Raw genomic sequence first — 25,195 nt, forward strand, 5'->3', positions numbered from 1 at the left:
GTTAAGGTGAGTTTTCCAAATTCCGAGGGGTCTTGACTTTGCAGCAAATTGCTAAGGTCTGGAGTAAATAGGCTTAACGTGATGAAAGCAGATTCAACAGGCAGGGATGGAAGATGTACCTATAAAGAAAAGGAATACATCCTGGAGCAAGAGCAGGGCAATCAGACAATTTGGAAAAAATCTTTAAATGAGCCTGAAAATATATGATGAGCCAAATGATCATCTTCTTTGTTGCATTATTCTATGAATGCATCGGACATTGTTGAACATTACAGCCGGCTTTTCTCTTTTTTTTTTAACTCATACCCTGAAGTCTCTGACACTTATAATTAACTCATACCCTTTTGCCTGGAACTTTTGTCAAATGATGTTTGCAAGTCAAGGAAACCATGTGCTTTGCGTTTTCACAATATGTTTGCAATGCAGTTTCGTCCAGATGGATCAGGCAGGGTTCATCCCTCGTGAATTCATGTTGACTGATACTTCTGAGTTCATTCTTGCAGATAATCACAGAGTTGAGCACAGATGGTTAACATTTATGTTGCATTACTTCAAGTAAACCGCAAACAGAATAGATATAAAAATTAATAAATTAAAGCAAAATAGCTTACGTGCAGTCAGATTTCAGATGTTTAACACAAAGACATCGACTTATCTTAAAAGCTAGTGCGTCTACATTTAGCGAGTGAAATTAGACTGGGCAAGGATGGATGATGGGTGGTAATGCATCACCCCTTTATATTTCGCCCTGTGCAATTATCAGTTTTATTGACTTGAATTAACCGGAGGTGTACAAATGGCGACACATGCCTACTGCGTGTTTTACAACCCCTCTGTAGTAATTATAGATTTGATAAACGTAGGATTGCAGCTTTAGGAATGATTCTGTCTTGTAAGATCACATGATCTGTGTAAACCAATCAGCTTGTAGCGCGGGAAACTATGGGGGTGGGGGGTGGAGTGGGGAGGGGGAGGCGTGGGGAGTTCTTCTTTAGTTATAGAGCTTGATGTAAACATGTAGTTGCTGCTGCTTGTAAGTAAAGTTCATTGTTTCCACCAAGAAAAGTTGCCTGGAAGATCAACTCTGTAACACCCTCCCAAGTTCAATTACACAATCTTGAAATTATTTAACTCTCATTTAGGTCACAAAAACAGCAGAACTACAAAACTTCACGAAACTGAAATGTTTTCTCAAAACCATGTGGCATCATTAATATGATCTTGGATATTAATTTTGCTGACAGATGAACTAATAAAGTTTGTAAGAGTGAAAACAGACCCAGGAATCAGGTTACAATTTCACAGAGAATTTTTGCAATTAGTGCTAATTTGTTACCTGAATTCATAAATTGTGATAAATGTTGGTTAGTTGCTCAGTGACTGGCTTCCTTTTCGAGATTCCAAATGCATAGATACAGATAATCATTTGTTATCCTATGGTTACCCGATTTCATGCAGTAATTCTGTTCTTAATATTTCTGACACAGAACAATATTTGTCGTCAAATTACAAATACTTGTTTTTTTCCAATGGAAAAAAAAAATCTTACGTTTGACCTCTTAGCGCCCAAATCAGCATAGCCATTGTCTCACGGGGTAGCTTTGATGTGCAGTATTTCTGCATAAAATTAGGAGATGAGCAAATAGCTAGAGACATTTTACAAGGTTACTGATAAGGCCAATTATTTAGCCCATTGGAGGGGTAACAAGGTCCCTGTTCCTCTCCTGCAACTGACCTGTCCACCTCAGCCCCTCTACCCCCACTACACACTTATGTCTCACTCTGGCTGCCAAGAATCGGGGAATTTATGCAGTCCCAGCAGTGGCCAGAGCTTCCGGTGGCGCTGCTGGGCCTGAAATTGTCAGCCATTTGATTGTCCTGCAGCTCGTGCCCAGATGGGGACAGAAGTATGGCCTTAAAGAAATGAATGCCAATCAGAGAATTAAATGCCTAAGACAGGGCACCAGAGCGGGGGTGGGTTGACCCCCTATTTCTTCGCTCGGTGTTGTGGGGGCCCCGTCGACCCATAAAATCCATTCCTATCTTTTTGAATGATGTCACTGAGGCAGAAATAGGAGAGGATTGCCAAGGGGCAGCGTATAGAAGTACAAAAGGACAATAGATATTTGGGGAACAACAGAAGTAATGGTAAAGGACTGGAAAGAGAAGGCATTACATTTTTAGCATCAGTTGGGTGGATAAGCATATGACAATGATTTCAAAAGCATTTTTTGTGTCCTTTTAACCAAGAATTGAAAGTAGCAACCATAACTGCAAATTCCATCGGTACCTGTATGTTCGATTCTAACTTGATGTGAAATTAGATCCACTTCATTTGTTTCCTATTGAATATCAGATCGAATAGGAGATGAAAGCCATTAATGAGGAAAGTGGGTAACTTAAGAACAACCACCGAATGGAGAAGAGATATTGGCATAAATTAATTTCTCATTTCATTTCGGTTCCAAAATCTGTTTCTAATGCCACTGTATTGACCAACAAGTCGAAATCCTTGGAAGACATCGATACCATTTCCCTAACTTGTCATGCCTCAGGTTTTATACAATCATAAATATCGTATAAGGATAACCTAGTTATCAAGGATAATGACAGAATACTAACATTACACTGACATTAATCAGTGTCAACAGAAATGATTCAGGAACATATAAATGTAATTCAAGAAATGATTTTCGCAGTGATTCTGGAGATACCAAACTGCAAGTTAATTGTAAGTACACAGGCACCACGAAACATTTGTTTGTATTTAATATTAGTGAATATTTTAGTTATATAGAAATCAAATAGTTTCTTGATTCCTTTGCAGATGGTCCAGAGAACGCCATTATTATTCCCCCCAGGGCCAATTCAGGTAGAAGTGGGAAAAACTCTTGTATTAAATTGTGCTGCCCTATCAGTTTCACCTGCTACATAATAATGGTACTATGGGAGTAAGCTGTTAAAGGTAGGAGAAACTTATAGCATTAAATCAATACATTCGAATCATGGTGGAAGTTATATTTGTTGGGGTAATAACAACATAACCGAGAAAAGTAGAAACACTACCATACAGGTAACTGTACAAGGTGGGTAAATGTTTCACTAGATATTTCACCAAGATAGTTTAAACAACATGGTAAAACTGATGCACTTTAATTGCGTAATGTTTGTCTAGACTGTTCTTTGGAATTTAGTAGGAAAATAATTTCCATTAAGAGTTATATAATGCAATTTGAAAGTCATTAAACATAATATTAGACATGCATCTGTTCATTTAATTATACAGTCAAGTCTATAGTGACAGATGAAGTTTAAATCAGTTTTAACTCAATGCTGTCCAGCTCTTGATTTGTCCTGCAGCAGCCGTAAAGAATTATAAACGTGTGGTGGCATCAAGAGCATAGGGGCTCAATTACCTGGTCGCTCATGGAATTGCACAGGTTTATATTTAAATGACTTGACCTTTAGTTCTATAGAACTCTGTGATGGCCATTTTTATTCTTTGGTTTCTTGAAACTTGGAAACAGTCAAACACTATGGCAATAAAAGCTTAAATATATACACATTGCTATTGGAGTGCAATTATTTCTGGCATGTGATATTAGTTTCAAAATATGTTCTTATTGTATTTTCAGATCAACTCACCCCCGACAATAAATTAAACAGTGGTGCCATAGCAGGCATCGTGATTGCTGTTCTTATTCTGGGATTGATTAGCGGGATAAGTGCATGGTTGATCAAAAAGAAAGCATGCGGGTAAATAGTGTATTTAAATGTTACCTGCACCTTTAGAAGTGTTGTCCATAGCCAAGTGGATTGAATTAACGTAGATGTATGAAAAGTTGTTTCAACATGTTGCCATATCACTGTTCAAATGTCTACAATTATAAGGCATATTTACACAGTTATTATTAATGTTTTATAATTTGGATTGACAGAAATTTTCCTTTATTAGCTTCTCATTCTGGTATCATAACATTACTTGACTGTTGCTGAAGCAGTGACTTAGTTTTACATCTCCCAATTACTCAGACAGTCAAACAGTGAATCTTTCAATTTCCCACCAACTTTACTGTGCTTCACCATCAGCTCCGAATTTTTGACATTTGACTATTTGTATAAATATAAACGATGAATTAAAAATAAGGACAGAAATGTACGGCTTTATACAAGTAATCTAAGTTATATCTTCAACTTTTGACCCATTTGTTTGCTCTGTCCCACTTTACCTGAATCTATTTGTTCTTGTCTCCTGATGTTCCTTTTCTCTCGCTTGGTGAATACCCTTTAACACCCCAGCCCACCTCCCCCGCTCCAATCAGCGCTCTGGGTGTGCCTATACCTCATGGGCTGCAGCGGTTCAAGAAGGTGTCTCGCCACTAACTTCTCTAGGGCAATGAGGGATGGCACTAAAAATGCTGGCTTAGCAAGTAACACCCAGGTCCTGTGAAAGAATGCATAAATGTGGATGTTACCCAGTCTGCACGAAATGTGTTCCTTCCCGTTAGAAAAAACAATTTTCACTAATAATAAGATATTACCAAATAGGATTTCTGTTGCAGATCATTTTTGCAATATAATATCCCCCTGAGAAGGTTATATTTTATTATGTTGCACAACGTTTGTTTAGGATGGAAGATCAAACAAGGGCAAAATGCTGCGAACATTAATCCAAGAGTAAACAGTAAGTGAAATACTTCATTATTTCCATGTTGCTGTAGCAAAGCAGGCTTTAATAGCGCTTTTTGACTTGAAGTTAATTTAAATAAGCATACATCAGACAGATTTTTGAAGCTTTATGTTTGCACTTCAATGCAAATAAACTGATGCAACAATTCCTGCTGAATGCTTTGCAAATATTTGCCTAACATGCTAAACGCTGGTTTGAAAACAATTGAAATAAGCACATGTAATGCTCAGCGTTCTTTTTAAATACGATTTGCAACACAATACTAACCTGAAAGGTGACCACTAAAGTGAAAGGAAGCAATCTTCAGTGAAAAATACATCTTACTGAAAATAACTTGACATTTATAACATCAATCTATGCTCCCACGTCTATTTTCATTTTCTCATTTTGCAGTGAGCTGTGTATTCCTTATGAAATCTCAAGACCTAATAGATTTAAGTAGACTTACAGAGCTAACCTTGACATGGAGGTATTTCCAGGAACTAATCATAGTGCTTTCGACTAATTGGATGCTCAACTTGTAACATCAGTCAACTTCACTAACACCCACACGATGAAACATTGGGGATAATTTTGCCCGTGTGTCTGGAAGCTAAACGGATGGTAACGAGTCAGAAGTCCATTTTACATCTCCCCTGATTTATCTTGGAAATTTGGATTCTGACTCACGATCACCGGTTTCACATGATCGCTTATGATTTGGTAGATTGACCTATTTTGCCTTTCATGACGAAGGCTGTTCCAACTGTGCGCTTAGGTCGTAAAATTAACCTAACACCCTCGATAATTATTAGGCGCAGAACCGGCTTAAATGCCAGGAGCAATTTCTTGAAACCTGAAGCAACTGTTCCAACTCGATTGCCATATAATATGGTTCAATGGTTTAGGATTAATGAAGAGCCTTGAAGAGTGTATACTGAAGATTTACTGTAATAGTACCATAGAAGTAGGACTTTAGTTCCGTGGAGAAACGGGAGCAGCTCGCCGTATTCTCCGTAAAGCAGGGAGCCTAATGGGAGATTTTTCAGAGGCGTTCAAAATTGCGAAATATTGTGATCGAGGAAATGGTGAGAAACTGTAACCAGCCATAGACGGATCAGTAAAAAATTGACAAACATGCAATTTAATGATCAAAACATAACGCTGCGAGATGCAGAAATGTCTTTTTAGGCAGCGAGTTGCGTTAATCAGGGTGTAGAGCATGAACGGCCGGTGACGCAATTGCATCATAATTTCACAAGGACATTGGAGAAATCTTTGAGCGAATTTATTTACAAGGATCTGTGGAAGCAGCTGGAGAATGGGATTAATTGATCAGCACTTCCAAAGAGCAGATACTGGCATGGTGTGCTGAAAGACCTCCTATTATGCTCTGTCATTGTATGATTCTAGGATCATGGCTGATTAACCATTTTGCATTCTCACAGACTACTCTGCTGCAATAGGTGAGAATTCAGCAGCGATCTATGAAAACATTCCAAGGCAGCAACAGGTTGGTACAATTGTATTAACACATGGTTATGTTGGCGAGTTCTTTCCAGTGAAGATAACAATGTCATTGTTCATGTAGTCGGAGTAAACTGGATTCAGCGATAAATCAGGCTAGGGTAGGGGTTTCAGTCTTTTTTCTCTTACTCCATTAGTGGACAGGATGGAATATTGGCGTGAATGTTCAATTTTACCAGAACAATGATAATCGAGTGCTGAGCGAAATGAATATTCTGTGCGCGATTGCTCTTAATTCAACGTGTGTTAACAATGAACATTCACCCCTGAAATTTAATTTGGGGCTAGCTAATTTAGGTAAGTTTGTATAACATTTAGTGTGGGATTAATGACATGCTAATCGTTCTAAATTCTGAAGTAATTACATGGATTTCATGTGTACCTGCTTATATTTTGTCTTTCGAATTGCATTTGTATAGGAGCCAGCTGCAAAGACACTTATGGAAAACACTATTTACATGGTCAGGACATTATTTTGTGCATTCCTTTAAATCATTCAATTGTAATTTATTCTATATTTCATCTCAGTTATATTTTACCACACACCATTGTTGCTCACTAAAAACAAATACTTTTTAAAATTTTAACATGGATTACAACTGCAGGACCTGTCAGTTTACAATGAACCGATGAGGTGTGTTGATCGGAAATTTCAAAACTCATCTGCCATCTTTCAAAAAAGTGGTGTATGCATTTCCATTTAAGAACAAACGTGCATGAGTAGACCATTCGGCACCTTTAATCGTATTCAGCCATTTAATAAGGTCATGGCTGAACTGACTGTGGCTTCAACTCCACATTCCCGCCTACCCCCGATAACCTTTGACTCCCTTAAATATATCTTAAATATATTCAGTGACCTGACCTCCACCTCTCTATAGGGAAGAGAGTTCCAAAGGCTCTCAACCCACGGAGAGAAAAAAAACTCTTAACCTCCGTCTTTAATGGGCCACCCTTATTTTTAAACCCACTGATCTACTCTCTCCCACAAGGGGGACCATCCTTCAGCATCTACCGTGCCAAGTCTCCTCATTTATTCTCAGGACAGGGATATCACATGACCAGACAGTGTTTAAGTGTGACTTCCAGGTGTCCTCATAGTATTCAGTGTCAACCAAATCTTGTTGGATTTGACATTGATGTAGATTGAATGGAGTGAAATGCAATTTCCCAGGAAGGACAATACTGAACTAGTCAGGTTTTACAACAGAAACAATTTCATAGCAATTTTTTCTGTGCTCCCTCTCAAATGTCCAGATCTACTGAGTTCACTTTCAACACTTGCAACTGAGAGCTTTGAATTCTGGGTGAAAAGTCCAAATTCTCGCTTGAGAATTACACCTGTAGTTTGAGAATATTGTGAACTGAGTATTGATCATTGGATTATATTCCAAAATGTTGTTCTATTGGAGCAAGGGCTTCGGACTTTGTGCAGACTTCAAAAAAAGGAAAAACTCAGAAAGCTGATTTAAAGTAATCATTGTAACGCTTCCGATTCGTGATTTCCATTGATCTCGAAGACAAGCTATTCACTGGTGCAGTGAACACCAAAGATCTTGATCAAGTTAGCTTCAATTTGTTCTGTGCCTTGGTAGGTGGGGAGGGGGCGGGGCCTGTTACGGACAGGGTGAGAGATAGACCAATGCAAATCACTGTTTCCTTCCCAACTGTCAGTAATCAGTAAAATTTTGAAGAGAAGACGGGTGTTTATTAATGCTTGGGTGTGTGGACAATTTGAATAACCAACAACAAGCTCTTTGTGGGTTTAAATAAGGATAGTTTTAAAAAAAAATTACATGCGTTTTGGCAGTCACTAACATAGCCACACACAATTAACACACTCAAAGAAAGTACAGTTGAAGAGAACAGTGCATTTTTACACGTTATAAACAAAACGAATTGTTGAGAATTCACGTGATTGTCCTGTTGTGAAAAACATGCGTTGCAGGCCTGTTGGATGTTACGACTTCACCCGGAAGTGAACTTTAGGTAAGTTCAAAGCCGGAGTCAAGTGCTGAAGTGGTTATCAGGATTCTTTCCAAGAGATGGACATTCTGCAGGACACAAAGTTAATCGCTTGTAGCCACCTTCCCAGAACATCAGTTTGCATTACTTGTGACCCGCAAAGGAACATGCTTAAATACCTTCTGCTTTAACAGTCTCTGGTTCTAAAGGCATTTTCTCCTGCTTCTGCCATTCAATTCAGGAATGTCCTTTCGACAGGCTCAGGATACGGGTAGTTGAAACCTCTTAGTCTGCTCAGTACCCTTGTGCCCTCCCGAGTCAATGTGGTATTTTTGAATTCGATGATCAGGTGTAATGACCTTTGGTGGCCATCTTTTGCAGCACATGTTGTCCATTTTTAAAATGAAGTCTGTTCCAAAAGATTCCACACAGTGTGAAGTTCATGTTTTGAAACTTATGTGTATGTTATAGCTTAAGTGTACATGACAAGGGCTCTACCATTTCAGACGTAGAGTTGCGAACATCACATCTTCGGCTGCAAAGTATTTGGTGGCTTTCCCGAATATCACACACCAACAATCCACTCTATCCGTGTGGGCACAGAGAGTTTCGCGACACATAAGGAATATCAAGTGTTGCCAAAGCCCAAAAGTAGTGCATTTCACTAAAAATACTTATACGTACTTAGAATCAACATTATTTGCGTTTTTGATTCCACAGGCCTTAACTTACTTGGTGATCCTCAGGGTTGGTTTGTGACTCGGTACAAAAGAAGGACCACCAATTCATGAAGATGCCGTTGCAGCTTTCCTCAGTCACTTTCATCATTCTTTAACTCCAGCCCCAAAATTCTCCATGCGATATCGCCTCTGAAACTGCACTGAGCGATTCCTTATGTTCGTACGAAATGGGAGCACAAGTAGGGCATTCGGCCCCAGCAAGCCAGCTCCGCCATTCAATAAGATCGTGGCTGACCGGTTTGTGTTTCGAGTCGTACATTCACACCTCCGCACGGTAACCGTTGATTTCCTTGCCTGGCAAGAATCTACCAACTTCTGCCTTAAAAAATATTCAGTGACCCCGCCTCCACTACCTTCTGGGGAAGAAAGTTCCAAAGTCACACACCCTCTAAGAGAAAAAAAACAGTTCTCCTCATCTCTGTCGGATAAGGCGACCCCTAATTTTAAATCAATGCCCCCTACGTCTGGACTCACCCACAGGAGGAAACATCCTTTCGATGTCCACCTTGTCAAGGCCATTCAAGATCTTATACTTCAGTCAAGGCACCCCTCATTCTTAAAAACTCCCGCAGAACCAAGCCCGGCCTGTCCAACCTAACCTCAAAAGACAACCTGTTGATTCCAGGTATCAATCATGTAAACCTCGCCTGAACCTCCTCCAATGTATTTACATCCTTCCTTGAATAAGAACACACAAACTGCAAGCAGTTCGATTCCTCCCTGAGAAAGTATAGTTTCCATTAGCCTTCATGATTGCATGCTCTACCTGCACATTGATTTTTTTGTGTCTCACATACCAGGACGCCAAGATCCCTCCGCACTTCGGACTTCTGCAGTCGTTCTCCGTTTAAGTCATATTCTGCTCTTTATATTCTTTCGGTCAAAGTGAACAACTTCACATTTTGCCACATTATACTCTATCTGCCAGATTTTTGCCCACACACTCAACCTGTCTGCAACCTCCTCTTGTTCTCTTGACAACTTACTTTCCTACCTACCTTTGTGTCATCTGCAAATTTAACTACCATGCCTTCACTCCCCTCATCTAAGTGATTGATGTAAATCGTAAAAAGTTGAGGCCCCAGCACAGACCCGGGTGGGACTCCACTAGTCACATCTTGCAAATCAGACAAATACTCATTTATGCATAATCCCTGTCTTCTGACAACCTTCCATCCAGGTTAATGTGTTACCCCATACACAATGAGCTTTTATTTCCCGCAATAATCTTTGATGTGGCACCTTATCAAATGCCTTCTGGAAATTCAAGTACAGAACGTCTACAGGCTCCACTTTATCCACCGCCTATGTTCCTCCTTTCATAGAACTCTAATTAATTGGTTGAACATGATTTCCCTTTCACAAAACCAGTGCTAGCTCTTACCGATTACGGTGTGTTTTTCTAAGTGTCCAGTTATTACCTATTTAACAATCGGCTCTAACACACCTTCTCCGTGGCTGACGTCAAACTAACTGGCCTACTGCTTCCTGTTTCTGCCGGCCGCCCTTCCTTCTTGAATAACGTGGTTATATTTGCTACTTTCCAGTCTGATGGAACCTTTCCAGAATCTAGGGCATTTTGGAAAATGAACACCAATGCATCCAACACCTCATTAGCCACCTCTTTTATGACCCTAGGTTGAAGTCCATCGGGTCCTGGAGACTTGTCGAACTTCAGCTCCATCAGTTTGCTCAGTACTGCTTAACTAGTGATTGTAATTTCACTAGGTTTCTCTCTCCCCATCCACCTCTTGATTTACAGCCATTACTGGATTGTTTTTGTATCCTTTATAGTGAAGTCAGAAGCAAAATATTTGTTCCTTTCATCCTTCATTTCCTTATTAACTACTATTAACTCCGCATTCTCACTCTATGGAGGACCAACACTCACGTTACCTGCCCTTTTCCTGTTTAAATACCTATAGGAACACTCGCTATCCGTGGTTACATTTCTAGCCAACTCCCTCTTATACTCCGTTGGATATTCGTTTAAATCATTCTCTGCATTCTTTATGTTCTGACCAATCATATGACCTGCCACTCAACTTCGTGCAGTTGCATGTTTTTTTCTCTTAAGTTTAATGCTTTCCCCAGCTTGTTATTTAACCACGAATGGTGCATCGCCACTTTAGAAGTTTTCTTTATAGTAGGGATGTACTTATTGTGAGTATCTGAAATATCCCTTTTTCAATGTCTGCTACTGCTTCTCTGTTGATCTTTCCCCTCACCTCACATCCTGTTAACTTCAGCTAGCTCAGATTTCATGCCTGCATAGTTACCCTTATTTAAGTTTATAATACTAGTCTTAGACCCACTCTTCTCCCTTCCATATTGCATGTAAATGTCTGCATCTTTACTCAGCTTGTCTTCTCTCCTCTGATTGCAGTCCTCTCCTGAGCTGAAAAAACCTCCCTTCATATAAACTCTGTTACTGATATACATTGCCACGTCAGAACTTAGCCATAGCACAGGGATTCTTGATGTTCATGTTCTTCGTCAAACTCTTACAAGTCACTCCCCACTTCCATTACTGATTTCATATGGAAAGCAAAACTGTCCACAGATCATCGACAAAGTCACTTTCAAACTTTGTCTGCTTCATCTTTGCCCTTCTATTCGGGGTGATAGATCTGCAGCTCCCAATATGCTCAACCAGTGACACATCTCCAAGTTTGATCCCCTGATCTCAATAAGACATTTCCGCCATCCCAGCCCGGTTGCCCCCTTCCAATGATACTAACCTTGGTTTCATCAGGGAATCGGCATGCATGTTTCTGCACACACCTGGTTGAGCTATCTTTAACTAGATCATCGTGGGCCACATCAAGCTTCACATTGCTGTGCCATAACTGCGAATTACCCTGGGATCATTCTGGAGAATAATGATCAGCCTCATTCCTTTACACATCTCCCATCTGTGGATTTCTTTCCTGCAATGGCATGTTTAAAGCCAATCTTCCTCCCTGACAAAGCAATGACACTGCCTTCATCTTTCACAACTGTCACCCTTTGTTGCATTGATTACAAGGCTTTTCCCTCTAAACCTTCCTGCAGCCTATAGTAGTTGAATGCTCGAGCATCCTCTAACTCCTTTCCTCTGTTGCCCAATTCAGTGCTTCGATTAAAAGGTCATCAATTCTTTCTGTGGATCAGTAACAGGTGCTGGCCTGTTGTTGAAGCCCATTGCCCTAGAACTAATTTTAACAAGGTGATTATGTCTTCTTATTCTTTGATGCCCCCCTCCAGAGGCAAATGCCTGCCTGTATCTATCAACTGGACCCTTTTAAAACGTTAAAGGTATGAAACAGATCACCCTCCACCTATATACACTCATGAAAAAGATGGCACCATTATCACCATCATTCAAACATTGAATCCTTGGTATTATTCTGGTAAATGTGCACTGCACCAATTGTTCTCCATTTTCTAATTCATCCTCCTTCAGGTGAGCACCAACATCCCATCAGACATTTTAATATTTGTACCTGGCTTTTAATGATTTTTGTAGTTGGAAAGCCAAGTTTCTTTTTCCTTTTATACGTCCTGCTTTATATCACTTCTAGACTGCTGTGTACAGTTAGGGGAACCATACCTAAGAAAGGACATTTATTTGCATTTTGTGGTTTTAATGACAGTAAGATTGTACATGCACAGTTAAACACAGAATTCTGCACATGGCCTGCAGCAAATCTCTGTTCTGCAAATGATGCCCTGTTGAAGACCTCAGAAGATGGACAACTTCATAAATTAATTGAAATAACGTGAAGCTCCAGTTTCGTGTTATTAGATTTGCTGTAAAAATGACACTGCTTGGAAATATTATACCCTGCTGAGTAATTTGTACCTGAGTACATGATTCCGATAAACATTTTAAGTAAACAAATATTTATGAATGCTTTCTCTGGATCTGCAAAACGATTTTATATTTCTGGCTTGTAAAATGTCTCTATTAAGACAAAATTCGACAATTTGAAAATAATAAATATTTTTGAAATTTGTTTATGAATTTCTGTTCAGTACTTAATCCCACATGGACGACGTAAATTTAATTTCACTCTGTTGAAAAGTGAAAGTGTATTTATTGCCAAGAAACTAAAATAAGTTTCATAATATTATTGTGGTTTATTGTAAAGTAAGTTTATGATGTGAGTGTAAATTCTGTGTTCTGCCTGTGTGAGTTTGAAATTGTGAAAATGATTCAGGGGTAAAAGGCATTTGAAATGCTAATGAGTAAATATGGATGAGGCCTTAGCGTGTAGGGCGTGAGGAAATTAGCATTTTGAGATAAGTGAAGGAGTTGTTTGGGTTTAAAAGGGATGGTAGGATGTTTAGAGTTGATAAGATAAATAAGGCAAGATTATTAAGTTTATTTTCCCCAAAAGCTACTGACCATATCGGCAACATGATATATATTTATAATATTGTAAAAGTACATTTCCAAAGACATGTGGATCAATGGAATTTACAGATTAAGGAGAGAGCAACATATACAAAGAAGGATGGAAGATGATATCAGGGGGCCATATAAGAACAGAAAGGAGTGCGTAAAACCGCCTCGGGGCAGCCTCCAGCCATGTTTGCAAAAGCGTGCTGTGTCCAGGAAAAGACTTTGGAATTCCACTGTCGAGTGCGTACTGTGGTAAATTTGCTGGCTTGCTATTTACATTTTAAATCTATTTTGGACTGTTGCCTTAAAGGGGGGGTCTGTAGTAGGGAGTTAGTTTAATTAAGTATTTTAGGCATTCTTATAATATTAATTAACGATAATCTTACCTATATGCTTGAAACCTTTTCTTTTGTTAACAAACATTTTAATTAAATTTTTTAAATCCCCAAAGGCGTTAGTGGACTGATCACTTTTAAATTCTTTGTCCAAATCTTCTACTAATAAATACATATTGCAAAACCGTTGTGATAGCGGGGCCAGGTTTCCCTTGTGGATTTGACCTGCATGGCTACCATCACCTGGCACGTCATAACAATACCTTTTAATCTTCCTGTTTTGCTGTCTGTGAGAATTCTTCACTGTGATTGGCTGCTTAGCGTCCTTGATGACATTGTTGTTTCTGGACACCAAAATACACTTGAGCTGACTCAAGTATGAAACCTACATTCAAAAAATTTGAAATGCATGCCATAGGGTTTGCTATGACATTGTGGGCATCTTTTCATCTAGTCCAAACGTGAATGCCAGCCCTTTACCACAAACCCCACATACTGGTCGATTGGGCTTGTTACAAATGCGGCGCAGGTTCACCAGAACATTAGCAGGGCTTCAAGTGTGAAATTATGAGAATGGATCAGATAGGCTAGGTTTGTATTATTTTCAATTCGAGAGTCAGATGGTGACTGAGATTGTCATGATTTGAAAGGAATTGCTGGAGTTAATAAAGAACAACGTTGTCCACTGTAGAGAAGTCTAGGCCACGGAGACATCACCTTATTTAGAAAGTAAAACGATTGAAGAGAAACGTTAGGAAATACCGCTGCAAATAAGTGGTGGCCGATTTTTCCTGCTCTCATTTAAATGACAGCAGATGATATATCAACAGGTAATTCTCAAATCAAGTGTTAAAATATTGTTAGCCAATTTCAATAAAAATATACATCCATACAGTTCATACAATGGGCAGAACAGTGGCAAATAGAATTTAATCCTGAAAAGTATGCGGTGATGTAATTTGGGATGTATCATGAGCACTCGAAATTTGGGATGTAATTAACACGGCAAGGGAATACACGATGAATGGTAGGATCTTAGGAAGTGCAGAGGATCAGAGTTTTTTGTGTACGCATCTATAGATCTTTCAAGGCAGCAGGACAGGTAGATAAGGTGGTTAAGGAGGCCTTTATTAGTCGAGGCATTGAACACAAAAGAAGGGAGGTTATGATGGAGCTGTGTAAAATGTTAGTTAGGACACAGCTGGAGTGCAGTGTGCAGTTCTGGTCGCCACATTTTAGGAAGGATGTGGTTGCTCTGGAGAGGGTGCAAAGGAGATTCACCAGGATGTTGGATGTTGCCTGGGCTGGAGCGTTTCAGCTATGAAGAGAGACTGGATAGGCTGGGGTTGTTTTCCTTAGAGCTGAGAAGGCTCAGGAGAGACCTGATTGAGGTGTACAAAATTATGAGAGGCATAGATAGGCTAGATAGGAAGAAACCTTTCCCTTAGTGGAAGGCTCAATAACCAGGGGCCATAGGTTTTGGTGCACGATGTTTCGAGGGGATATGAGAAAAAAAAAATCACCAGAGGGTGGAGGATACCTGGAACTCACTGCCTGGCGGGGTGTTAGAGGCAGGAAATCTCACAACATTTCAGAAGAATTTAGATGTGCACGTGAAACGCCACAGCATACAAGGCTACGGGCCAAGTGCTGGAAAATGGGATTAGAGTAGGGAGGAGCTTGATGACCGGTGTGGACACGATGGGCCGAAGGGCCTCTTATCGTGCTTTAAAACTCTATGACTAAATACACCATGATCTCATTAAATGACGAAACAGGTATGTGGAACTGAATGGCTTTCTTCTGTTCATGTGTTTCTCGACGTTTGTAAAGTAATCCAATTTTTCTTTCCCTGAGCCCTCGAAACAGAGTCGCATTTTCCCATCTTGTACAACATCGCCATAAATTGTGCCCACTGACTACATCTGCGTATTTACGTCTACCTATTTACCTCAAAGTCCCTGTTCTCATGACTACTAATTCCTGTGCACCTAAACGGAGTACGCTTTTCAAAGCAATATCTTCGCCCCACACCTCCCCGAACCCCCTCCAGCACCCCCGCACTAATTGAGACAATATGCTTTTAAGTTGAGGGACCGGAACATAGGTCTCTAAATAGGCTCTGGGAAGCCTCAGATCTGTTGAAGGGTCATGAGCACTCGAAACGTCAACACTCTTCTTCTCCGCCGATGCTGCCAGACCTGCTGAGTTTTTCCAGGTAATTCTGTTTTTGTTTGGGAAGCCTGTCTAGTTTGTTTCCGAATTCAGTGTTTCCTCCATGGGGAAATTATGACACAGATGAGTTCAGAATAAGCTGCAAACTTATTTGCATGTGGTTTTTAGCCGCCGTTTGTGCAAATTCAGACTATGAAGTAATTATGAACAAAATGGATCTTTGGTGAACTGCACATTTCTTTGGCAAAAGGAGCAAGACGGATTTTGGGGACATGGTAACGATGCAATGAAATAGAATTTTTTTTTTAACATTGTTGTTATGTTTAATGCAGCTTGAGATAAAATGAAACTGTCAGCTGCCCATACGGGTTTAATAGCTTGGGTGAAAGCTCCCGAGGAAGTAAATCATGAACTACATCTTCATCTTCAGAAAAATACAGGATTAATTTTAGGGAAGTTGCAACTTCCGACTGAGTGAAAGCAGGAACTGGAAACTAAAAAATGTAACAAAATAAAATTAAAGGAAAATGATCTAATTGTTGGGTATGCATGGAAAACCTGAATACTTCATGGGCGTTCCTTTTTTTAAAATAGATTTTCACTTCTCTTTTAAATATGCAAACGTTGGTAGTCAAAAAATGCAAATTTAATCAAATATTAACCCTGCTGCGTCAATCAGCTGGGTCTTACTGCATTCAACATTATGTGATTGATAAAGGATTCCTTTGTTAGAATGGAGGAAATGCGACAGAAATATTCTGGAATGTACGAGTTCAGAGAGGCGAGTTCATTGTGCAATTGAGCAGCATTCAGAGTTTCACAAATATTGACATAGAGGAGAAAACCGCAATTGGACTTTCACCAGTCCAATGGTCAAAACACAATTTGACTGATCCATGACATTTGAGGGATCATATTATAAAGGAAACAACAGCCTTAGAAATTGAACATTACATATTCCTGAAAATGCTAATAAACGCCAGAAGCAATTGTTATCCCTGAACATCACCTTCTATCAATGGGCACAGTTAATCTAAATTATGTCATACTTTATCTCCTGCCTGGCTCTCAAGGCTTTGCAATGTTCACCTGGTAACGTTCAACAGTTAATATGTTTAGCAGTCATGGCTACCTGGAGATTTAAGTATGATCAGCAAATGTATTTAATTTCCCCTAACAGTTTGTCTCCTTTCTCTTTCCGTTTCTCCGTTCCGCACCCATCCCCCACAACCATTCCTAATTTTACGCTTCATGCTGCTCTCTGCCACTCCCTCCCTCTCTCTCACTGTGTCCATATCTCTGCCACAGTGATACCCTCTCTTATTCTTTAGCTTTGTTTAGTTGCCTCTCTCACACACACTCTAAATCTGTCTCTGCTACAATGCACAGCTTTTCTCTGAATGGTGTTATATTGATAACACTAAAATGAACAGCTATTGGGAAGCAGAGCATAAATCAACTGGCGCCTCCTCCCTATCGGTTGGTTTACATGTCTGAATTTGTCGTGGGCCCCAGTACCAGGAAGACGTTGCTCTCAGGTACAAGAGATGCCTCTTTCCCTCCAACTCTTCTGTCTTTCCTTTGGCCCTGTGGTTTCACATTGATAAGTCAGCAGTTCGAGCACTTCCCCTGAACCGGTCAAGTTCCACTGAAGCAATGAACGATTTGAGTCTGAACTTTCAGTTACTGCTTTGTAATCTATGCTGCAATGCGTCATCTGCACTTTTAAGAGATGACCATTTCAGTCCTTCCCTGAATGATGACACCAGCAACTTAGATAATTGCCAGTATTCGAAATATGAAAACTTGTTGGGCTTGCGTAGCTGTAATTACTTTTCCTAAAAAAAGAAATTACAAATTTAAATCCCAAGACTGTATTGTACAGAATTTACCAGCGTGATACCAAAATTGAGAGCTGATAAATATCAGAAAAAGGCTGAACATGCCGCGGCTCTTTCCTCAGGAAAGAGGAAGGCTTGGCAGTGATTTAAATTATGTCCTTAAAATGTTGAAGTCTTTTGAAAGAGTAAACCTAGAGAATATGTTTCCACTTGAGTTCGAATCCAAATTGTGGAACCCTAAATATCAGCTCGACACAAATACGCCCAGTTAGGAATTCGAGGGAAAGTCTTGTTGCGTGGTCGTGAGTGCCTCTGCCTCTGAATTAGAGGGTCCAGGTTCAGATCTCACTCCAACACTTGATGGCAATGGAAGGTGTGTCCACAATGATGGGCGGGCAGGTTGATTTGGAGACTGTTAAACCTTTCCAATACGTCAAACGGCAGGCCGTCGGAGCGGGGCACTCTCCTGTTGAGCCATGTTGCAGAAAGCGATGGCAAACCACTGCAGTACCTTGAAAAACATTCTGAATCGTACAAGCCCATGGTCGCCAGCCCCTCTCTTGGGGCATGGTGCCTGAAGAGAGAAGGAATTCAGGTCAAAGCTGTACACCCAGGGAATGGTTAGAATGTGCGACTTGGCACCACAGGGAGTGTTTGATTCAGGTAGCATAGATGAATGTTTGGAGAAGCTGGCCAAGTGCATGGGGGAGAATTTTGATAAGGTTGTGATGAAAAATGTTGGGAGGGCTTTGATTTGGACCATGGAGGCTGGCACGGTCCTGATGGGCCGAATTACCTGTTAAGAGCTTAAGTTCTATGTATAACATTTCATCGCTTCCGAAAACATCTTCCAGACAATGGTGAACCATGTTATCTATCTTCTAGCTTTTCCTCCACTTAAATTATTACACTTTACGGCATACTGGCTATTTTGCCGTCTCCATCAGTCTTAGGCAAGTTCTATTTTTTTCAGTATTTACGAGCAGAAAACCCCTCAACGGGTATATACCCCAATCACCGTTTCCTGCCCCTCAGATAATTGGCCACTCCTGACATTGTTGCACAAAACACGAGGGGCTAAAAACTGTCTTTAAGTTATTTCCTGTTGTTTCTATCGAAATGCAAAGTGCCCGAAAACGAACACTGTTGCTGCCCAAAATGTGCTGCTCACGTTGCCTCACCATAGAGCTATTCGTTTTGTCGCAATTAAAATCCATGGGTCTGAAATCGTGATAACCGCATACCTGCAGGATAAATACAAATGTGTCAAACAGAATGATCGGATGTGTCTTCCCTTTGGATTGTGCACCTGTGTCAGCTATTCCCGAAACAACACTGCCCAGGTCAATAACTGTATGACCAGTGAGTGTAATGTTTAAGGTCCAGTTTGAAAGTAGAATTCCTGAGGACCATGCCAGTCTTCTGAAATACTTTGACAAGTTATTACGCCGTCCGCGGAAGGCTGCTATAGTGAGATAAGAAGTGGAAATTCCCGCTTGCAGGGCCTCTCTTGCGGCACAATTGGCTGCAGCATTTGGACTTCCTTCTGACTAACCGCATTCCAACCGATAGATGTAGAAAGAAAATGAGAGCTTTCAATTCAACAGAGGCAGCTGGAAGCAGACTTTGCAAGTCTTGGGATTTGGGAACAAAGTCATAAGTTATTGGTGGAATTGAATGAAAAAGACGCACTAACCAAGACAGATTGTCCACATTGCAAAGCCTGCTTTTTTTGTTTTTGGGGGGTGGTGGTGGTTAGGGGGGCGGGGTTGGTCGAACATTATTATATGAAGGTTCAGAGGTTCAGATGAAATGCTGGTAGGCAACTTCCTCTCTAAGAGCTCTTGTACGTAAGGGGTTGTGTTGCTCAATACTGCACTTGCTCTTCTTCCTCTTCATGTTGACCGCCCTCCGTGAATCATTGAACATTTGTAGCACAGAGGGAGACAATTCGGCTCGCCATGTCAGTCCCAGCTCTCTATAACAGCATTGCATCTAGAGCCACTGCGCTGCCTTTCCCCCATAAGCCATCAAATGTTTCCGTTTCAGCTTATGGTCGAAGTGTCTTTTGAAAGCCATGATTGAATGTGCCTCCACCATACTCTCAGGCTGTGTATTCTGCATCCTAACGACCCACTGTTGAAAGAAGCGTCTCCTCATGTCCCCGTTGCTTCTTTCCCCATTCCTTCTAAATTAGTGTCCTCTGTTTCTTGGTGCATCCATCAAAAGGAACAGTCTCTCGCTAAAAACTCTATCCGTACCCTTCATGATTTTGAAGTTATCTATCATGTTACCGGTATCAAATCTTCTCTCTCCCAGGGGAACAACCACAGCTTCTCAAATCTAAATACCTAACTGAAGTCCTCATCATTTTGCACATTTTTCGGTTCAGGTGTTTGTGAGGCTTGGTCACTCATTATCCAAAAATCATGCAGCATATAATCTCAGATCATCTTACATGATCAGAACTGAACTGCTGTGCACCTTCTAAACAGTTGATGCAGTGAAATGATGCTTAAGCACACTAAAGATCGGCATGTTCATCCTCTTATTGACTCCACAGTTCTTGTTGTAATTTGGCTTTCTCATTCCGGGCTACTTTATTTAACCAAAATAATTCTTGGTACTGTTTTCAATATCTAGTTCGTAGTCCATGTTGCTATTCGAGAGGTAATTTTTCGTTCTGGCAAGATATTTTTTTTTGCGAGTGTAGGATAACAAAAATGCTTGGATTCCGAGTTTGCCAGAACACCTAAAAGAAAATTGCAGCTCTGAAGGTTACTCCTGCTTGCTTTATACAGTTAAAGTATAAGGGATGAGGCTATAAAACAGCGGTGGGCTTACTTAACTGAGAATTGGAAACATGATGTCTACACTGTTTGCAAAGAAGTGCAATCCAGAGAGATGTTTTATTTAGGAGGTTAGAGCTAAATTAGTTTAAAATCGTTCAGTGAAACCTGAAAGGCTGTGTTGTCATGGAGATGAGTGTAGATTAAGGAGGTGCTGTCGTTTCAATTTATCTGTGTGTTGGCTAGGAAAGAGGGTTGGTTGCAGCTTGGACCTCGTGTGGTTTGCAGTTCACAGAGCCTGGGAGCTGTTAATACGCTCCAGGCAGTTAAGGTTCGGAGAAGAACTGGGAGCTCAGAAGGTGGTGTAATGTTCCTGGTTCTGTGCCAGACAGTTGGGGTTCAGAGAAGCCATAAAAACCATTTATAGTTCAGTGCAACTGGGAGATTGGATTTTGTAGAAATGCACAGCAGTGCCAACTTAATGAAGCTAGCTAGCTGCAAACGAGCTGTAGGTATGCCAGTAATTCGAGGAGGGATTGCAGAGTTTTCAATCCAGTGAATGAAATCGCCTCAGGAGAGGAGGTTGAACCATTGGGTGGTGAGCAGTAATTGAGGCAGTCCGAGCCAGAGCAACATTTCATGCAATTCAGAGGTTAGATCTTCGAAAGTGATGAGTTGAAGTGCCTCGTGGGGGAGAGGGTTTTAATGAGATACAGTGACTCACAGTGGTCACGAATGACTGGGTGGGTTGATGAGAAATTCTCGGAATCTGCCTTGGTCGCCTTTACCATTCAATGTACAGGGTGGTGTGTTAGACCACCTGTTGATTCCATCACTTTAGCTAATTGAGCAGTGTTGATGCAAATTGGGAAATTAGATATCAGAGACTGCATAATCCAAAATGGACTCCCAAGATCACAACATTGGAGGAAAATGAAAACTCAAGTCGGGCATTTGGGAGCTGTTGAGAAAAGTTGAATAAAAGCTTGAACAAAGAAGCACAGCCAAAAAAAAAAACAGCTCAATTAATCAATCCAATTTTGTCACCTCAAAGTATACGTATTTTAAAATGTTTAAACGGTCACTTCGACACCCCAAATTTCATTTACTGGGAATGAAAGGCTGATTAACATTTTAGGACCTTTTCAAGTAAACGGGAACCTGAGCAAATTGCCAGTAAAACCCAATGATCGGATTGCTCATTAATGGGGTGCCAAATTTACAGACAATTTGCATTATAAATTTCTGAGCAGGAATTTCCAATACAATGTACTGCTGAAAAAAGAGACATGCTGTCAAAGCTTTTCGTCTTGCCCTCATCAGGATAGCTCGCAAGAATGTTCCTATTGTAATGGGGAAACAACAATTTATACTGCAGGAGAAGAGAATTCAGATTTGTTGGCAAGTGGACTCTGATTGGTGGAAGCGTTGCCATGGTGAATGCAGCATGGAACAAACCGCCCAGCCTTGTTCAAATTAAATCCAGACAGGTTGACGCTGATTGGTCAATGTATTGCCCAATGACTGTTCCTTGTTTTTTGTTGCAAAGGCGCAATGTCAGGACAGGTCCTTTTGTTCAGCAAAAGGCAGGGCCCTGTGTGTGAATAGATATGGCTTCTAGTATGCGTAACTGAATTCAGTTCAGTTTTAATGACTCTATGTGCCATGGGCATCATAGTCATCCAGTGGGATAATATGTCACCTGATAAGATCATCCTTTGATGTATATTGTACAAACACAAGAGTGGAGCTAATTCTGCCACTTTCATTCCTGAAAAGTGCCCAGTCTACTTCACATTACCCTGGAAGGATAAGGTATCGCACAAAAAAAAAAGACGAAGCTAGGCATAGCACGCTGCTACTATGCAGTAGGAACCAGGGTGGTAATCTCCACTAACAGGATACTGCCATCAAGCCGAAAAGGCTTTCGGCCTAACACACAAACGGACACTGTGGTATATGAATTTCAGTGCCAGTGTGATGCCAGGTCTATGGGCCATCCGTCCCAACAATTCGAAGATCGTATCACACAGCATGTCCCTTCGGCTGTTCACAACAGGGAAGGAAGGTACTGACCATCACCAACCAGGCTGGGCTTGCAAAACCCTCAGAAAATAGTGTTCAACATGACACGTAATTCCACGTTTGGACAACAGCTGCCAAGTAATCCTGATTGTACGAAGAGTTACACTGAAATGCAATTAAACATTATCGGTTAGGCTTGCAGTGTGGCTCACTTGTGTGTGCTAAAGCTCACATCTATTCACACCCAGGTTCCTGTCCTTTGAAACCATTTCCTCACATTGCACCTTTTATCAACTAAACAATAGTTTATGGAAGAGTGGTTCCCTGCTTCATCACCCAGGGCAACATCTAGGCTATTCAGAGTAGACCAGCTTGGCTTGACTTTGAACAAAGCTGAGCAGTTCCATGCTGCATTCTACATGGCAACGCCTCCACCAATCAGAGTCCTATTGCCAACCATTCAACACTCTCTTCTCATGCAGTATAAATTGTTGCTCCCTCATTCCAATTCTTGCGAGCTATCCTGATGAGTGCAGGAGGAAATGCTTTGATAGCATGTCAGTTTTTCAGCGATACTCAAGTTCGATACTGCCAAACGTTTATTTGGAAACAATGCACATTGTAATGCAATGGGCACAGACGTGTGACAAGAAGAGTGACTGAAGTGAATTTGGTTTTTCAGAGGGCGAGTGCAAGGAGAAGTATGCTGTCTGCTATAAGGCATCTACAGACAACTATTTTATAAAATGTAGGTCGAAGTACAGGTTTAACGCAGAAACAAGAAGTGAATAATCTGTGTGCCTTCCCTTGTTCAATCCTATCCCATCCCCCAAACTTCCTGCACCGGAACATTGGATTCCGGATGGGTCTCGTCATGGGTGATCTGCTGCCCACATATTTGCTGGTGACATTTTAGGCCAAAATGATCGACTGTAGTTCCCTGATAGCCTCTGATTCAGATTTTGCCAAACTGCCAAAAATTCATTGTTCTCCTAATCTGTGGGCGATTTTAATTGTCTTCCGAAGGATGTTGGTATGATATCTCGGGGGGAAGTAAACAACAATGCCGAAAACACAGCGTCTGAACACGATTCTCTGTCCCTTTTTGTTTATCTTCACAGTCGTGCCCCCCGTGTGGAGAATTGGAAGGAGTGCAGGCCGAATAACAGCGGCGCGCTGAACACGCCTTCCACGGACAGCGGGAGTGGGAAATGCACCCACAACCTTCTGGCTCTGCAGCGGGAGTGTTGCCGATTAAGCCGCAAAACATAATGAATAAATGACACCATCCAACTCCCCCCTCCCCCCGGCCTTACACTATAGAAACTCTTTCGAGTTATCAACAGTCACAGATTGCAACTCTTTCGAGTACAATCACAGTTCTTGCTTTCCGGGAGTGGGACATGAACCCACAACCCTCTGATTCAAAGGCGAGGGTGCTATGAACTGAGCCACAGCTGAAAAGGAGGCCAATCGGCGGGAACCTTTGAATGGACTATCCAATTAGTTTAAAACTATAGGCCAGAGAATACTCATTTCCAGTTGAAACTCACGTTTCAGCCAATGTATTCCTGGAGAAAAACGAGAAACAATGTTTTAATTGCTCAACGAGCAAGAAACCGACTTCTCTGCATATTTTCAATAATTTCTAATCTGTATGCAGCTCCTATTCTGTGCAGTGAGGTTTCCGGCCGGGTTAAAAGCACTCGGTCCAATCAGCTTTGCCGCTTTAGCCAATGATTGAACTGATCTGCTCTGCACACCAGGAAGTGCGGGTCAGTCACCGAGTTGTACAGAGAGTGTGACAGTGGGCGAGGTTTTCTCGAGATGATCAAACCCCTGTTGACTGCGGCAGCTCTTTGCTTACTAATGAATGAAGGTGAGGATCAATTTCTCGTATGATTTCTTTCAAAGATTAGAGAAGGAAGACAACAAGAGCTTGTCAGAGAATCAGGTTAAAATATAACAGGCATTATCAGTTTAGAAAAGAAAATGCCGTGTCGAGTTTGGCTGCTTCGCTTCACTGATGTGATTACCTTTCCTCAGCTGATCCCCAGGGTTTAAGCACCTTGAAAGAAAACAGTCAGATAAATGTGACAGTCGGAGGCAAAGCATTTCCCTCCCCCCGCCCCAGAGTGGAGCCGTCAGCTGAGGCGGGCAATAGGAACTGTGTATTCAGGGGAAAGGTATCGGTCAGTCGGTCGATGGAATAGAGAGGGGACATAAACATCGGACTTGACCACCGGCCATTCAGAGCTGAGCACCCAGTGTTGCTGCCGCACTTGAACGTAGAAGGAGTCTGCGGCCTGTATCGCATTACTTCCCTGTCGCTAGCCGTCTTCCGTTAGCCTCCTGCTCGCCAGGAGGTCAAATGATTTAAATAGGATCGGGATACCTGCTCGAAGCGGGAGAGGGGGCCGATATTCGGAGTGTGGGTAAGAGCCGTGGGGTACGGCGGCGGGATATAATGGGCGGCCAAAGTGACCCCGCCCGATTTGTGCGGCCGGCTCCGGGAGAATTTCCACCCATTGGCGATTTAAAGTCAATAACAACGGGCCAGTAAACAAAACGAGTAAACCTAACATTTATACAGTCCTTTTAACCTAATAAAGCGCCACGAGCTGCTTCGTATCGCTGTTACTAAATTCAGTTTGACCCCGGGCAAAAGATGAGGACAAGTGACTGAAACCTTGGTCAAAGGGGAAGGTTTTAAGCAGCATGTTGAACAGGGAGAGGGAGAGA

At 41.2% G+C, this 25,195-nt stretch overlaps 2 protein-coding genes and 1 pseudogene across 2 annotated transcripts in view; all 3 read left to right on the forward strand.

Moving 5' to 3' along the window:
* The window catches only part of LOC144671644 (cell adhesion molecule CEACAM3-like), a 206,201-nt gene that overhangs the window by 97,652 nt on the left and 83,354 nt on the right, over positions 1-25,195 (forward strand). The window lies entirely within an intron of this gene.
* LOC144671645 (uncharacterized) overlaps positions 1-25,195 on the forward strand; it is a 261,116-nt gene that overhangs the window by 42,195 nt on the left and 193,726 nt on the right. The window lies entirely within an intron of this gene.
* On the forward strand, positions 2,417-23,725 carry LOC144671529 (cell adhesion molecule CEACAM2-like; annotated as a pseudogene).

This window comes from Cetorhinus maximus, chromosome 33, assembly GCF_964194155.1.
Source record: "Cetorhinus maximus chromosome 33, sCetMax3.hap1.1, whole genome shotgun sequence".
Taxonomy (NCBI): domain Eukaryota; kingdom Metazoa; phylum Chordata; class Chondrichthyes; order Lamniformes; family Cetorhinidae; genus Cetorhinus; species Cetorhinus maximus.